Consider the following 18,437-nt stretch of genomic DNA (forward strand, 5'->3'; position numbering starts at 1 on the left):
TAATTTTACATATAGTTGCCATAAAAATACTAATAAGGGCTTTTATAACTTCATTCATTGTCTTGATCCCTCAGCTCTATTCTATATAGATTTTATATACCTCAGTTGGGAATTTTTTTGACACAAAGTTTGGGCAGAGGAAATGTAGCTTTAGTAGTAGATGACATCTAATCCGTTTCCCTTTTTCCTACAATTTAAAGTTATTGATTACCTTGGCCAAATATCTTTTGGCCTTTTTTTAGCATATTTAAAAAATGTATTTTAATAGATAAAGGGCTAGATCTCTTTTTATATACATTTTTTTTATTTTGGGGGGATGCTATTTTTTTTAAAGATTTTATTTATTTATTCAAGAGAGAGAGCATGCGAGAGAGCACAAGCAGAGGGAGTGGCAGAGGGAGAGGGAGGATCAGGCTCCTTGCTGAGCAGAGAACCTGATGTAGGGCTTGATCCCAGGATCCTGATATCATGACCTGAGCTGAAGGTAGCCGCTTTACTGACTGAGCCCCCAGATGCTCCCCAGATCTCTTAATAAACATAAATTTTGAAGTTTAGCATTCACACAAAACTGTACAAATCACAAATCTGTACCTTTAGTAAGTTTTCACACAGTGAACTCAGTATATTATTGGCCCCCAGCTCAAGAAATGAAATATTACCAGAAACTTCCTAGTGTCCCTTTTTTCCCACTGCAAGCATATTGTTGTTCTGACTCATAACATACATTAATTGGCCTGAGTTTGAATTCTACATAAACATAGTACATGTAGTGTATATGGCTTCTTTCATTCAAGGTGATGTTTATGAGATCCATCCATATTTTTACATGAAGTTCTACTTCATTCATCCCCATTGCATAGCATTTTGTGAATCACAATATTGTGTATTCTCCATTAGGTAGACATTGGGTTGTGTCTAGTGTTGGCCTAAAGAGTGCTCTTGTGAATATCTCTTATGTTTCTTGGTGAACATATGTATGCATTTCTCCTTAGGGGTCGACAGAGCTTTACTTATAACTGTTAACTTTACAAACATTTTATTAAGTTTTAATAATTTAATCAGTAACTTTCAAAGACCATTCTAAGCCTAATCAAAAAAACTCATTTACTCTTTAACGATTATATACATCCTAGAGAAAATCTTAGAAAATGATTTAGGAATCTAAGAGAGTCATGAGTTTAATTCTAGATTTTCATGATGCCCTTCAGCCCAGAGATGTTTCATGTTTTAGTACACTTCTTGTCAGGTAGTTTCTTTTTAACCCTGACCAATGTACTTGAGTTATTTTTTTCCCCACTGAGAACTATTTAAAGTTGTCTAATACAGGGTTGCAAATTGGCTGCAAACGTATTATTAGACCAGTGTAATTTAAAATAAATACATAAAAGTACACACATAAGTGCACTTTTAATTTAAATTGATAGCTAATATTTTTAATGATGTCTGTTGGATTCTTGACAAATCCACAAAAATTTACTGTGCTTGGAGGTAAACTTCCAAAAGGCAAGGTACCTTCCCTTTACCATGACGATATTAAAAACAAAATACAAGGGTGCCTGGGTGGCTCAGTGGGTTAAACCTCTGCCTTCGGCTCAGGTCATGATCTCAGGGACCTGGGATCAAGCCCTGCATCGGGCTCTCTGCTCAGCGGAGAGCCTGCTTCCTCCTCTCTCTCTCTGCCTGCCTCTCTGCCTACTCTGCGATCTCTGTCTGTCAAATAAATAAATAAAATCTTTAAAAAAAATACAATAATCCATTGCTAATTTAATTTTTACCAATTTAAAAGCTTAAAGTTTAGTTCTTAATGGCTATTTTACAAATAAGTCTTCATTCTGAACATACCATTGTATAACCTTTTTTTGAGAGGAAGAGGATTTTGAATTTTATTACAATTTCAGATTTTAAATTGTGAGAATAGTGCAGAGAACTCTCTGTACTCTTAACCAAACTCAGTAGTTTTTTAGCACTTTGTCCCATTTGCTCACTTTCTTTACATAAATGTATTTTTAAACTGTTTAAGAGTAAATTGTAGATATCATGCTCCTTTAACCCCAAATACCTCATATGTATCTCCTAAAAAATAAGAATATTCTATTACATAACTCCAGTATAGTTATTAAAGTCAGGAAATTTCACACCGTTCCAGAACTAATTATGAAATTTAGTTATATTCAAATTTCTACATTTCTCTTATTAATACCTTTTGTAGTGAGGTCCTCCCATCCCCCACCCCAAATCCAGGTTTAGGACACAATCCAGGTTTACACATTTAGATTTTTCTTTAATCTTTTTTTAAAAATTATTTTAGAGAAAGAGAGAGAGAGAGGGAGAGCAGGCAGTGGGGAGGGGCAGAGGGAGAGAGAGAATGAAAATCTTCAAGCAGAGGGATCATGACCTGAACCAGAATCAAGAGTTGCTGCCTAACTGACTGAGCCACCCAGGCACCCCTAGATTTTTCTTCAATCTGAAAAAGTTCTTTAGCTTATTTATTTATTTATTTATTTGAGAGAGAGAGAGAGAGAGAGCACACATGCAAGTGCAAGAGCCGGTCAGGGGGAGAGCAGAGGGAGAGAATCTGAAGCAGACTCTGCACTGAGTGTAGAGTCCCATGCAGGGATCAATCTCATGACCCTATCATGAAGTAAACCGAAGTCTAATGTTTAACTGACTGAGCCACCCAGGCTCCCCTCCTCACTCTGTTAATATGAGAGTGGGTGTGGATCTTTCATGACCTTAAAATTTGTGCAGTATACATACTAATTTGTGGAATAGTCCTGTTTGTCTTTGACGTTTTCTCTTTTAATGACTGTTTGATTTATAATTAGAAATACATATTTAGGGGCGCCTGGGGGGCTCAGTGGGTTAAAGCCTCTGCCTTCGGCTCAGGCCATGATCCCAGAGTCCTGGGATCGAGCCCCGCATCGGGCTCTCTGCTCAGCGGGGAGCCTGTTTCCCTTCCTCTCTCTCTGCCTACTTGTGATCTCTGTCAAATAAATAAATAAAATCTTTAAAAAAAATACATATTTAGTCTTAGTCCCATTTCTTGTAGTTTTATAGTGATGACAGGAATAGATCTGTCTTCTGTTAATGTAGTCAACATTTAGGGCACACCTAAGGTTAGTAGCTGGTTGCCAGGAGAATCAACCATGTGATAAGAGGGTTGGAAATTTCCACAAATTAGTATGTATTCTGCAGTCTTTTGGGATGAAGTCCTTAACTTACGGTATTTGATGCTATCTCCAGCGGGGTAGCATCAGAATTGATTTGAATATTAGGGTGCCCGACTGGTGTTAGAGAATTGTTTGTTGGTGTGAGGGAGACAATATGCTAGAATTGGGTACAAAATTGTAATGACTTTGTGGTGTCCTTGGACTATATGATGATGCTATGCTGTAATCACTTACATTAAACTTTAATGGTTTCCAGGGTTTTGTGGTTAAAATTAGCAGTGTGAGGGCTGGGCAAAAATGTATGAAGAGGAAAGAGAGAAACATGCTTTCAGTTGTCGAAAGAGTAAGTCTGAGGAGTAAAAGGCATAGGAAATATAGTCAGTGATACTGTAATAGTGTTGTATGGTGACAGAGGGTAGTTACACTTGTGAGCACAGCGTAATGTTTAAACTTATCAAATACTATGCTGTACACCTGAAACTAATGTAACTGAGTGTCAACTATACTCAGACATTTTTAATTAAAATAATAAAATCAGCACTGTGGTGATCATCTTATTAACTCAAGGCTTTGCCTACATCCTTAATTATCTCTTTAGAATAAATTATAGATTTACTCATTTATTTATTCATTATTCTGGATTCTAATTCTAGAAATGGAATTGGTAAGTTAAAGGTGGCACTCATCTTTAAGGTTTGTTTCTATACTGCCCACTATCTGTACTGACAATGCTCAGCAGTATATAAAACTGTTTGCATGAATCTCTGCTAATTTGGATTCATTTATTAAAATCAGTACTATAACATCAGAAAGTTTAAAGTCATAGAATAGTTAAACACTTTTCTTTCTAATCACAAGAGATATTTTGTAAAATTGTGGGAATATTCTCAGTTACAAAAATACATTCTACCATTTAAACCAGTTAAGAATTACAATAACATGGCAATACAAGGGGTAGTCTTAAGGTTATTTTTCAACAACTTTCCTTTAACAATAGTTTTTTATGTTAAAATATAGCATTAGTACAGGGTTTTTTGCTTTTTTAAAATATTTTATTTATTTATTTGACAGACAGAGATCAGAAGTAGGCAGAGAGAGAGAGAGGAGGAAGCAGGCTCCCCGCTGAGCAGAGAGCCCGATGCGGGGCTCAATTCCAGGACCCTGAGATCATGACCTGAGACGAAGGCAGAGGCTTAACCCACTGAGCCACCCAGGCGCCCGGTTTTTTGCTTTTTTAAATGAAAAATGAAAAGTTGTGAAAACCAGAGAAATTTGTTATTCCAACTTATGAAAAACGCACTGCTGTTATGAAAATTTTCTAACATAGGAAAAGTTACAAAGCTTAGACATGAACTACTTTACCTCTACATACTTTGTTATGTGTCACCTAAGACTAAGGACATTATCCTAAAGAGAATAATTTATCCTACCAAATAAAATTAAATACTGTTTCCTTAATATCTTGTACTCTGGAATTTTTTCAAATTTTCATCAGATGTCCAAATCAAATTTTCATCGGAGTTTCTGAAATATGTTTTTTATGGGTCACATTTCGTTGCTTAATCTTTTAATCTGTGTTTATGTGAATTTTATCTTACTTGTTTAATGACAGATAAATTTATTATGTTCCATTCTCTCAAGATATAAATGGTAGAGGGAAATTAGTTTTAAAGAAGTTCCTGAAGTGAATCATTACTAGAGACATGTGTTTTGCTTTGTTTCAAAATAATAGTCATGTGCTTTCAACTGGAAAACAATGTATATATTAATTAATAACTACTTGTTTCATAGGTTCACATCAGGTTTTATTTTTATTTTTTAAGTTGAATCAGTGTATTTGTTTTCTCTTTTAGGAATACTTTTAGTTGGACCACGAGGGACAAGAAAGACGCTTCTTGCTTGAGCTGTGGCTGGAGAAGCTGATGTTCCTTTTTATTATGCTTCTGGATCAGAATTTGATGAAATGTTTGTGAGTGTGAGGGCCAGCTGAATCAGAAATCTATTTAGTATGTTTTAATGTATCTTTCATATAATACGAAATTTTGTTAATTTTAGGGGAAGAGGGATTCTTACCCTTGATTTGTTATTCAATTATGATTGAAAGCTGACCTCACCATTGTGGGGTTTTGGTTTTAGGTAACTTAATGTCTAACCTAAAACAGAACTGTACTTTCCCAGAGGAGCTAGAAGTGTTAGGTGAGGTTGGGGTCTGTTGAAAAGCTGGGTTTTCTGTTGTTGTTGTCCTTTTTATCTTATTCATTAATTCAGTAGTATATAATTAAGGAATAGTTAGCCTCAAATCTGACTGTGCCTTGTACAGTCAGAAGAATGAATACTTGGTTATTTTTATTATATATCATTTTGTATGGCACAGTTTTTTTCCTGAGGCTACTGTTCTTAAATCAGTTTTAAAAGAAAGAAAGAGATCTCATTTTATGTACTTTCTCCTTAATGAATGTCTTTTGTTGCCTTTGACAGTCTTACAGGTTTTTAATACCTACATGATTTTGTTAGAAAAAAAAACATTGATTTCATTAAACTTATTTGTATCTCTTCTCTCTTCCTAGGGGAAGCAAAAACAAATGCTCCTTGTATTATACTTATTGATGAATTAGATTCTGTTGGTGGGAAGCGAATTGAGTCTCCAATGCATCCATATTCAAGGCAAACTATAAATCAGCTTCTTGCTGAAACGGATGGGTAATAGAATCTTCATCTGTCTTTGGGATATGGTAATATATTTGGGAACATTCAAGAAATAGCGGGGCATCTGGCTAAGTCAGTGGAGCAAGCAGCTCTTCCTCTCTGAGTTGTGCATTTGAGCCCCACATGGAGTACAGAGATTACTTAAAAATAAAATCTTAAAAAAAAAAGAAAGAACGAGGAAAAAATTTAGGCAACTGAGTAGTCCCTGTGCATGAAGTCAAGACAAGCTGCATTCTCTGTATTGTGTTCTTTCCATTACTAATGGGGTGACTGAGGTATCAACTCTTCTTTTTTTTTTTTTTTTTTTTTTTTGCTTGCTTGATTTGTTTATTTAGTTTTGTGCAAGGGTGCTCTTTATTTTTATTTAAATTCAATTAATTAGCATGCAAATTATTATTAGTTTCAGAGGTAGAGGCCACGGATTCCTCAGTCCCATATAATACCCAGTGCTCATTACATCATGTGCCCTCCTTAATGTCCATCACCCAGTTACCCTATCCCCCCACCCACTTCCCCTCCAGAAACCCTCAGTTTGTTTCCTATGATTAAGAGTCTCTTATGGTTTGTCTACCTCTCTTTCATCTTCTTTCATTCTTCCTCTCTTCACCTATGATAAAACGACTGTTTTGTTTTATAAATTCCTAAGATGAGTGAGATCACATGATAACTGTCTTTCTCTGATTAACTTATTTTGTTTAGCATAATACCCTCCAGTTCCATCCACATCATTGCAAATGGAAAGATTTCATATTTCTTGATGGGTGAGTACTCACCCATCAACTCTTCTTAATTGGTGATCTCTATACCTTTTTTCATTGATTATATCATGACAGGAAAGTGATGATTCCCATTGAGAATACTAGTCTGTTTGGAGACGTAAAGAGTGTTTGCTGGTTCCTACACAATTTGTGATTCGCTTTTAGTGTTGTGGTAGATTAAAAGTTTGCATCAGTTTTTATAATATAAAGAGCAAGAAGTGGGGTTGCTTTGGAAGAAGGAAAGACTTCTTAAAACCAAACAGGAAGTCTAGGAGCAAATAATTTGAATTGGTAAGCTTGAGAATATTTTCTCACAAGTTAGGTTCCCTAGCCTTTTCCATCAGGTCATGTCTTCCTAAGTAGAACAAATACTGTGAAGGCATGTAATCATAGATGACTTTGTGATTTATTGTTAGCAGTTTTATTGAAGTGTACTGGCCTAGTAACATTTGTTCTTTTTAAAAAATAATAGAGATGTCTTATCACTTTGGGTATAAAAAGGATCAGTCCCTTTTCTTTACTGTTATGAAATTTATGATAGTTTTGTGTAGAGCATTTCTATATGTGTATTGTTTTAATTTTAAGTGAAATGTTACTTTCCTTCTTTTTTACTAGCTTTAAACCCAATGCAGGAGTTATAATAGGAGCCACAAACTTCCCAGAGGCATTAGATAAGTACGTATTAAAAGACTGTTTTTACAAGTACTGGTACATACTGAAATGTGGATGAACTTCAAAAGAGAAGGAAGCCCATCACCAAATATCACATATGATTCTGTTTATGTGAAATGTCCAGAATAAGCAAATCGGTGGCAACAGAAAGTAGATAAGTGGCTGCCAGAAGGAGGGAAGAATGGAGCGTGACTGTTGGTGGCTATAGGGTTTCTTTTGGAGCGGGGGAATAAAAATATTCTTAAATTAGATTGTTGGTAATTGCACAACTCTGACTATATTAAAAACTACTGGATTATCTAAATTCTGTGATGTATTAATTAAAATTCAGGAAAGTTGTTAAAAGAATCTTCTGACAACTTTATATCACAAAAGTTTGGGGGTGGTGGAGAGCATTTTTAAAATAAAATTTATTACAGTTTTAAATTTTTTATTTTATCATAGAAGTTATTCATATTTTAATTTGATCTAATAGTTTTTTTTAATCTTGTCTAAGTCTGTGGTTTAACATTTTATACTTATAGCAGTTGTGATAGGAAGCTAACACAGTGTCGCTCTCATAATAGACTGCTTCAGAATTATTGTTCCTTGAGTGACTAGCTTGCATGTTTTTGTTTATGAGGGTTGCATACTATCTATCTCTATCAACCTTTGTTCTGCCTTCTGGTTATTGAAACTGTTACTTGAGCCATGTTTTACAAGGAGTTATCTGAATATTTATATGCAGAATTCCAGTCTAGGGTGGAATAGGTGATGGGGGATTAAGGAGCACACTTGTGATGAGCAGTGGGTGACATGTGGAATTGTTGAATCACTATATTGTACACCTGAAACTAACATAGCACTGTATGTTAGCTGTCCTGGAATTAAAATAAGAAATAAAACTCCATCCAAGATAAGAATCCTTCACAAATATTTAATGTTAATGGATATGAGAGGCATTAACTTGCAACATTTAGTCATATTTACTCTTCCAAACATGAAAATGTCTATCAAATAATACTAGAATTTTTATTTTTTACTTTTTAAAATTTTTTATTTTTTTAATTACTTTTCAGTGTACTAGAGTTCATTGTTTTTGCACCACACCCAGTGCTCCATGCAATATGTGCCCTCCACAATACCCATCACTAGGCTGGCCCAACTTCCCACCCCCTATACCTTCAAAACCCTCAGGTTGTTTTTCAGAGTCCATAGTCTCTCATGGTTCATCTCCCCTTCCAATTTCCCTCAACTCCCTTCTCCTCTCCATCTCCTCATGTCCTCCGTGTTATTCCTTATGCTCCACAAATAAGTGAAACCATATGATAATTGACTCTCTCTGCTTGACTGATTTCACTCAGCATAATCTCTTCCAGTCCCATCCATGTTGCTAAAAAGTTGGGTATTCATCCTTTCTGATGGAGGCATAATACTCCATAGTGTATATGGACCACATCTTCCTTATCCATTCCTCCGCTGAAGGGCATCTTGGTTCTTTCCACAGTTTGGCAACCGTGGCCATTGCTGCTATGAACATTGGGGTACAGATGGCCCTTCTTTTCACTACATCTGTATCTTTGGGGTAAATACCCAGTAGTGCAATGGCAGGGTCCTAGGGAAACTCTATTTTTAATTTCTTAAGGAATCTCCATACTGTTCTCCAAAGTGGCTCCACCAACTTGCATTCCCACCAACAGTGTAAGAGGGTTCCCCCTTTCTCCAAACCCTCTCCAACACACATTGTTTCCTGTCTTGATAATTTTGGCCATTCTAAGTGGTGTAAGGTGGTATCTCAATGTGGTTTTAATTTGAATCTCCCTGATGGCTAGTGATGATGAACATTTTTTCATGTGTCTTAAAGCAAAAGTATTTTTATTCTAACAAACACATTTTTCAGCATTAGGCACTTATGATTTCATACTGTCTGTAGATAAAATAATACTAATTTAAAAACCATGAGAGACTTAACTATAGGAAACAAACCGAGGGTTTCTGGAAGGGAGGTGGTTGGGGGATGGGAATTAAGGCAGGCACTTGATGTGATGAGCACTGGGTGTTATACACAGCTGATGAATTATTGAACTCTACATCTGAAGCTAATGATATATTGGTATGTTGGCTAATTGAATTTAAATTAAAAAAACAAAATAGGTAGAAGTATTAAATACATGTATATACTGAACTAAAGGAAGATCTATAATCTTAGTAAAAATTTAAAAGCAAAGTTCAAATTAATGGATATAGTATGATCCAATTCTTACAAAAGTAACATAATCTATGTATATATTACATATCCTACTTTATGTATTATCTACAAATCCTTATAGCTATAGATGATATATGTTTGTACATATAGGAATCAAAGTCGTGGCTATCCAGGTGTGTGTTCGGAATCTTAACTTTTTTCATATGCCCCCCCTATGGTTATACTTGTCACTGAAAACATGTAATACCTTTGTAATTTAAAAAAGTAATAAAGAAAATATAATCAATTATAAAACAGAGAAGAAGTGAAAAAAAAACTCCATCCAACTTTTGGTTGTCATTATCTTTCCATCTTGTCTTCAGAGTGTCAGTCCTATTTAATTTGACCTTCAGTACTCAGATTATTAATTTATATTTTCTTCTCATATTCTCCCTTTAGTGCCTTAATACGTCCTGGTCATTTTGACACGCAAGTTACAGTTCCAAGACCAGATGTAAAAGGTTGAACAGAAATTTTGAAATGGTATCTCAATAAAATAAAGTTTGATCAGTGTAAGTCTAATTCTAGTAACAAACTTTATTATTATCTCTATGTAATGGTAATATTTCATTCCGCCCTATTTGTGGTCCTTACTTGATAAATGTCTCAGAAGACCAGTTTTTTCTATGTCCTTTTTTCTCTCCATTTGTATTTCCCTTTTTATTTTTTTATTTTTTTTAAGATTTTATTTATTTATTTGACAGACAGAGAGCACAAGTAAGCAGAGAGGCAGGCAGAGAGAGAGAGAGGAGGAAGCAGGCTCCCCGCGGAGCAGAGAGCCCGATGCAGGGCTCTATCCCAGGATCCTGGGATCACGACCTGAGCCGAAGGCCGAGGCTTTAACCCACTGAGCCACCCAGGCGCCCCTTATTTCCTTTTTTTTAAAAGTTTATTTCTTGATAATTACATATGTAGGACATTTGTCATTTGAATCCTCATTCTAAAGGATGTTTTCTTGGGGGTCCTGGGTGGCCTAGTTGGTTGGTTGCCTTTGGCTTAGGTTGTGAGAGTCCTGGGATCAAGCCCCACCATCAGGCTTCCTGCTCAGCAAGAGAGTCTGTTTCTCCTTCTCCCTCTCCTCCTGCTCATGTGCTCTTTCTTGCTCACTCTCTCAAAAATTTTAAAAATTTAAAAATAAATTTAATTAATAGATTAATAAGTTTAAAATGATTAAATATAAATAAATTATTATAAATATAATTATTATAATTATAAATGAATTAAATAATTTAATATAAAATAAATTAATTAAACATAATTAAAAATAATAAATTAAATTTAGTAAATTTAATTAATAAATTCAAATTTAAAATTTAAGGGGCGCCTGGGTGGCTCAGTGGGTTAAGCCGCTGCCTTCGGGTCAGGTCATGATCTCGGAGTCCTGGGATTGAGTCCCACATCGGGCTCTCTGCTCAGCAGGGAGCCTGCTTCCTCCTGTCTCTCTGCCTGTCTCTCTGCCTGCCTCTCTGCCTGCTTGTGATCTCTCTCTGTCAAATAAATAAATAAAATCTTTAAAAAAAAAAACAAATTTAAAATTTAAAAATTTTTTTTAAAATTTCTTTTTTAAAAAGGAATGTTTTCTTGAGAGTATTCAGATAATACTTGAAGATAAATATAAGTGGTTTTAGATGAATGTAAAATATGAGATAGTAGAAAAAGCACATAAAATATCATCACTTTGGACCCAAAAGAAGCAAACTGTAAAACAAAACGTATGAAAATATTATGGACCCACTTGAGTAATAAATGCAGCTATTAAATTAAGCTGTAGTATTTTCAAGGATAGGTGAACCAATTTATAAAACCTGATATGTTGGGGTGCCTGGGTGGCTCAGTTGGTTAAGCAACTGCCTTCAGCTAAGGTTACAATCCTGGAGTCCCAGGATCGGGTCCCATATTGGGCTCCCATCTCCATGAGGAGTCTGCTTCTCCCTCTGACCTTCTCCCCTCTCCTGCTCTCTCTCTCTCTCTCTCAAATAAAAATAAGTAAAATCTTTATAAAAAAAAAGCCTGATATGTTTCCTCTAATAAGGGGAGCTTTTATAAATGTACATATAATACTAAAGACTTAAGAGTAAAGTATCTCAAGATGAAATTCAGAAAACAAAATGTTGTCTATGAGTATACATTCTCAGTTGTGCTTAGGCTAGTAACATTTTAGGTCATAATTTGAAGGTTTATAAATCATGTCTGGCAACTCTGCATTTCTTTATTTTTCACAGTTATTTAAATTTAAGAACTTTTGGAATGTGTTCCAATGGGATTTTAATGATCTATTTAATGGCAATTTTGGTTTTCCTTTAGAAAAAGTAAGTTTATTTTGTATTTACAGTGATATAAATATTTTAAGTTCTAGTTCAGGATAGCTGTTTTCTTTTTTCTTTTGGAATATGAGTCATTTGTGAAGAGTTGTTTTGGAATTTTAATATTGTGTTTATCTATGTAGCTGTGGATCCAGAAATTATAGCTCGAGGTACTGTCGGCTTTTCTGGAGCAGAGTTGGAGAATCTTGTGAACCAGGCTGCATTAAAGGCAGCTCTTGATGGAGAAGAAATGGTTACCATGAAGGAACTAGAGTTTTCCAAAGATAAAATTCTAATGGGTAGGTTTTCTCTCTTTTTTATTTTCCCTGTCTTACACTGTTGATTATGTTAGGGAATAAATTCTTTTTGAGAAAAATGTTATAAGAAAGAAAGGTATAGGAGCAAGAAAATATTTACTCAAAAGTAGCCACACAACTGGGCCTCTTACAGAACAAATATAGTTTTTATGATTATATAGTTTGGGGGCAGGGGTTGCCCATGTCTTTACTCTTGTCTGGTATTGATGATAAAAGAATAATTGTACTGATAAAAGAAAAATTTGCTAATTTTCAGTATTTGATTTTAAATCTTGAATCGGCTTCAGAACAATTTCGTTGTGACATTTCTTGTTTAAATTTATATTCTGGAAATAGAACTAAACTTTCCCGGTTGATAGTAAGGAGTAAGAGGACAGCTCTTACAATTTTGGTTGTCAGTTGGCAACTTATTTTGGCTTAAAATAACTTATTAACGATATTAAGTCATGCCACTCTAAGAATTACTTAAAGGCAAGTGGGTTTCATTCATCTAAATATACCTTCTTAACATAATAATTTTATGCAATTAAATTTTTATCCTTAGGGCCTGAACGTAGAAGCATGGAAATTGACAATAAAACAAAACCATCACAGTATATCACGAATCCGGTCATGCTATTATTGCATATTACACTAAGGACGCAATTCCTATCAACAAAGCTACAATCATGCCAAGAGGGCCAGCACCTGGACATGTAAGTATCTTGTTTTTTTCTTTTCCTTCAAATAACACTCTCCAAAAGCTTTTGTAGGAAACTGTTGAGGAAAATAATTAAAAAGAAAATTCAACTAAGTTCTAAGTTTACCGATAAGTTTCTTCTTTAACCTTCTGAACCATTGTGAGATCAGAGATACTCGTGAAACTTATCTGCTAATAAAGAATACTAATAGTTCAAATGTTATATATTTACATAATGAAATTTAAGTCTGGAATGACAACAAAGTATCATTCTTAAATATGTCATTGCTTTTTTCCCTCCTCAAAGAAACTAGGTTAGTGGTTCCATAGTCTTTCTAAGATTTTTCTCACTGAGTACAAGTTTCATTTTCTTATCTTTCTAACGATAGACATTTTAAGCCCTTCTTGGCACCTGGGTACAAGTCCATCCTGTTGCAGCATGATCCTATAGCAGGATTATATAGCTATGACATGTAAAATGAACTTTTGCTTTATAAAGAATTTTTCTTCCTTTGTATAATGCCACTTTTGCCGTTAGTTGCCTGCAACCATCTCTACTAAATGTCTCTGAGCTGTCAGCATTATGATATTAAGTACTATAGCAAGAGCCAGATGATAATTCTGATCATTAATGTAAATACTTCCAACTGTGTCTGGAGTTTTTGTTTTCAATTGTCTAGGTGTCCCTCTTGCCTGAGAATGACAGATGGAATGAAACTAGAGCTCAGCTGCTTGCGCAGATGGATATTAGTATGGGAGGAAGAGTGGCTTGAGGAGCTTTTATTTGGAACTGACCATATCACAACAGGTTGGCTGTAAAGAATGGCTTTAGTTCAGATTGTGCTTGCTGATTTAAAAATATTTTTAAATATTGAGTCTATATATATTTTTAAATTTTAGCTGCTTCCAGTGATTTTGATAATGGAACTAAAATTGCAAAGTGGATGGTTACCAAATTTGGAATGAGTGAAAAGGTAATAGCTAATTTTACCCTTCCCTCATGTATCAAATGATGACTGCCAAGTGTCTCCTTATGAGACAGGGTTCTTTTTTTTAAGACTTTATTTTTTTATTTGAGAGAGCGAGCATGAGAGGGGGGATGGTCAGAGGGAGAAGCAGACTCCCAGATGAGCAGGGAGCCCAATGCAGGACTTGATCCTAGGACTCTGGGACCGTGACCGGAGCTGAAGTCAGTCTCTTAACCCACTGAGCTACCCCAGGCACCGTATGAGAGAGGGTTCTCGTTATAAATTGGTAACATTTACTTTTCCCCTGTCTCATTCCGAGTAGACTTGTCACAAATCTAGATTTGTCTAAACTAAACTTTTTTTTTTTTGAGTACTAAAATATAGTATTCACTTTCCATTCTGGCTTCTTGGACAATAATAGTGTCTCATGAGTTAAGCAAATGATAAGATATTCTGTTTCTGTTCATATGACCTAAAACTTCTGTTTGCGGAGCTTGCTTATTTTACCCTTCCCACGTATTTCACTCTCCTACGTTATCACTGTGACTTCATACAGCACTTCTAATACACTACATTGTGGATTTCTGGGTTTGGAATAGTGGCAAAGTTTTTCTAAGAAGGTACTCAGAACCATACTTAGGATTTTAAAGTTTCTCTCTTGTTCATACTTTTTAGTCTTACACTTTCAGAAGAATGAAATTTCTATACTGAATTTCTTCCTTGCCCTTGATGAGGTTTCCTTAAGTATAGGATAATACTTCCTCTGTTAACATTTATTAGTGGTTTGGGGTGTTTCTGTTCAATTTCTTTCTTTTCGTTTGTTTTAGTTTGGAGTTATGACCTACAGTGATACTGGGAAACTGAGTCCAGTAACTCAATCTGCTATTGAACAAGAAATTAGGATCCTTCTAAGGGTAATAATTCTGTTTTTCTGTGCTTATTCATCTGTCTAGTCATTAATGTGCCTAAATAGTTAGGTGCTACCAGAAGATAATAGTTGTCCCCTGTTTAGAACTGTCACTATATATAATCAATGAGTGCACCATTGAAGCCATATTTCAGTATGTAGTTGGGAGCCTCTGGTCATAGACTGAATCTTTATTTTATTCTGGCAAAAGGCTACGAACAGTTAATATCAGTAATTAAAAATATTCTACTTCAGCTGTAAAACCATAGTGTTGTTAGAATAGGGGGGTTATTTGATTATTTGAGTCTTTATTAGTTTTTCACTCTGACATATATTTTATTCAACAAATATTAGTTGCTTTGTGCCTCGCTGTGTACATATGCTGAGAATGAAGCATAAAGGGCTTTGAAAACAAAAGTCTTTGGATTGCAGGGCTCAGTAAAGAATATGTGAGTGTCGATTCAGTGAGATGAGTTACTAGGTACTGTGGAATCTCCTTAAGGTACAGCAGATGCTTGGATTAGGGCAGTGAGAGGGGAAATTGAGAAAAATGAATGCATTCAAGAGATACTGATCTAGTGGAATCAAATGCCTTTCTGATGTTTGGGTGAGAGAGCAGCTAAATTAAGTAACAAAGCTGTGTTCTCAATTTCTGCCTGGGGCAGCCATCTAGTTGTGTGTGCCATTGACTGAGAAAACACTGATGATGGCCTAAGGTGGGGAAGTGTGTAGATTATGAGCTGAGTTTTATACATATTGAATTTGAAGTGTTTTCTTTTTTTTAGGTTTTATTTGTTTACTTGAGAGAGAATGAGAGAGAGTGAGAGAGCATGAGCATAAAGTGGGGTGAGTGAGGGGCAGAGGGAGATGCAGACTCCCGGTTGAGCAGGGAGCCTGAGGTGGGGCTCGATCCCTGGACTCTAGGATCATGACCTGAGCCAAAGGCAGACACTTAACCAACTGAGCCACCCAGGCGCCTCTGAATTTAAGGTGTCTTAGTGAAGATTTCAAGTGGGGAGGGATACGTGGGTCTGGTGCTTAGTGCAGAGGTTGGATATGTGCATTCCATTTGGATGTACATGAAGGCAGGTCTTGGAATGGAAAAGACTGAGCTAAATGGCAGAAAGTCTAGTGAATGAGAACTGGAATTAGGGTTTTAGATGGCAGAATGAAGGATGTTGAAGTCAGATGGTGTAAACTTCAAAGGAATCATGCTTTATAGAAGAGGGTGGTAAAGTAGTTGTCAGCAGTGAGGGGAACAAAGAGCTCACCTCTTTACCCTGAAATATCTGGGATAGGAGTGAATCACCTGAGGGATTCAGAGTCTTCCCAGGAGGGCCAGGTTTGATTAACTCAAGGAGGAAAAATGACTTTTAAAATGACTTTAAAGTCATTAAGTTTATGAAAAGTTTATATGATGGAAAGGTTTAGAAGGTGTTTCAAAAGAGGAATTCTCTCTCCCTTGCTTGAATCTTCATTCTCTCTCTCTTTTTTTTTTTTTACTATTTATGTTATTTCGAGTAAATTATCTCTTCTAGTATTAGAGCATTGAAAATACTCTTTCTTTGCTCTTAATACTTTTCTGAAATGTTAAGCTTGCGAGGGTGGTAGGTACTCTTTCCACTAGATGGCATACTTACATTGTTATTAAGGAAAATGATGATTAGCTAGTGTACATTTTAAGTTCAAATTCATATGAAACTTAAAGATATAAAAACCTTATCATAGTCTTACATGTTACAGTGTAAGGGTTTCATTCCAATGGAGTTTTTTTGTTTTGTTTTTTTAGATTTTATTTATTTATTTGACAGACAGAGATCACAAGTAGGCAGAGAGGCAGGCAGAGAGAGAGAGAGGAGGAAGCAGGCTCCCTGCTGAGCAGAAGCCCCATGCGGGGCTCGATCCCAGGATCCTGGGATCATAACCTGAGCTGAAGGCAGAGGCTTTAACCCACTGAGCCACCCAGGCGCCCCTCCAATGGAATTTTTAAAGTCAATACTAATTCATCCTAGGTTATTAGTTTCAATATTCCATGACATATTTATAATACTTTATAAATATTATAAGTATAAATACTTATAAATATAAGTGTTATATTCATAAAAATATAAATTTATAAAATTATAAATATTTTATAATTTTATAAATTTATAAAAATATAAATATAATACTTTATGTTATCTTTAATTTTATATTTCACTTGTCCATAACAGTTTTGTTCAGAATGTCTAATGATGTTTATTTTTAATAATTGTGTTATTTTTATATGATGTATGCTTCTTGGTGTTGGTAAACTCATTTTACAGTGGTATAGTCACTGACTGACAGGTAAGTTGTTACCAAATAAGAATAGAAAAGTAGATCTTTTCTCACCCTTTAAAGTGAATAAATTGGTGAAATCTCACAAGGCAAAAGGAGCAAACCTGCCTTTCCTTTTTAACATGTATATTGAATAGAGAAATAGATTTCTTTGTTCTCAGACCTTATTTAAAAAGCAGATAAGTATATCTTATATACTTATATAGTATATACTTATACATCTTTAAGTAGCTGCCTAAGTAGTCCTCACTTATCCATGTGATACATTTTGAGGTTAAATATAGAACGTTTGCAAGTATGAAACTAATCTTTGAGAACTAAGCTTGCCTTATCTATCAGTCAATCAATCAAGTAGGTTCCATGCTGGGTGTTTAAAAGCTCCATGCCTTAAGAGACTCTTAACCTCACAAAACAAACTGAGGGTTTCTGGGGGATGAGGGGGGAGGGATGGGATGGTTGGGTTATGGACATTGGGGAGGGTATGTGCTATGGTGAGTGCTGTGAAATGTGTAAGCCTGATGATTCACAGACCTGTACCCCTGGGGCAAATAATACATTCTATGTTAATTTTTTAAAAAGAGCTTCATGCTTTTATCTTTTATAAATAGAAAAGAATATAGTTCATATTTTTTAAGGCATATACATTTTTTTTCTTATTGATGATTTTTGCTTCTACTAAGTTTTCTGCCTCTTTGATACCTCCTTTTTTTCATTTCAGGACTCATATGAACGAGCGAAACATATCTTGAAGACTCATGCAAAAGAGCGTAAGAATCTATCAGAACCTTTACTAACCTATGAGACTTCAGATGCCAAAGAGATTCAAATTGTTCTTGAGGGAAAAAAATTGGAAGAGAGATAATAACTCTTAAAATGGATGCATTGCTGGTTTTGCTGCAGGAATATATAAGTAGCATTTCAGTAGTTTCCTTTTGCAATGCTTTTCTCCCATTCTTGCCTTGGTATCACTCAAGAGTGTGAAACACTTTGTCTCTCTTTTGTCACATTTAATCTAATTCTGGTTATTCTCATGATGACACCTATGGCAAATTATCAGCCCATAGCAAATATGTTAAAGAAAATAAAGAACTATTAGGATTGGAAACAGCGTATTTGAGAAATGTGAATCAGTTATTCAGTTGAAAATAAGTAATGATTTTATGGTTGGCTCCACTACTAGATGTGAATAAAAATTGTGCCTTTAGCTCTTGGGATGTACTTTTACTTGGCAACGTAAAATTATTGAAGGATTATCTTTGTTTTTAGATAGTACCATTTATCTTTGATGAAGAAATGCTGCCATTTGGCTCAAGTGAAGCATATTTCTATATAGGTCAGTGGAAACTTCATTAAGATGCATTTAATTATTATGCTTCAGATTGTCCATATATAAAATAGTTCTGTTTTTGTC

The 18,437-nt window shown here is 35.1% G+C and overlaps 1 pseudogene; it reads left to right on the forward strand.

The window, feature by feature from the left end:
* The first annotated feature begins 3,467 nt into the window (after positions 1-3,467).
* Positions 3,468-18,134, forward strand: LOC125106856 (ATP-dependent zinc metalloprotease YME1L1-like; annotated as a pseudogene).
* The last annotated feature ends 303 nt before the right edge of the window (positions 18,135-18,437 follow it).

This window comes from Lutra lutra, chromosome 8 (genome assembly GCF_902655055.1).
Source record: "Lutra lutra chromosome 8, mLutLut1.2, whole genome shotgun sequence".
NCBI lineage: Eukaryota > Metazoa > Chordata > Mammalia > Carnivora > Mustelidae > Lutra > Lutra lutra.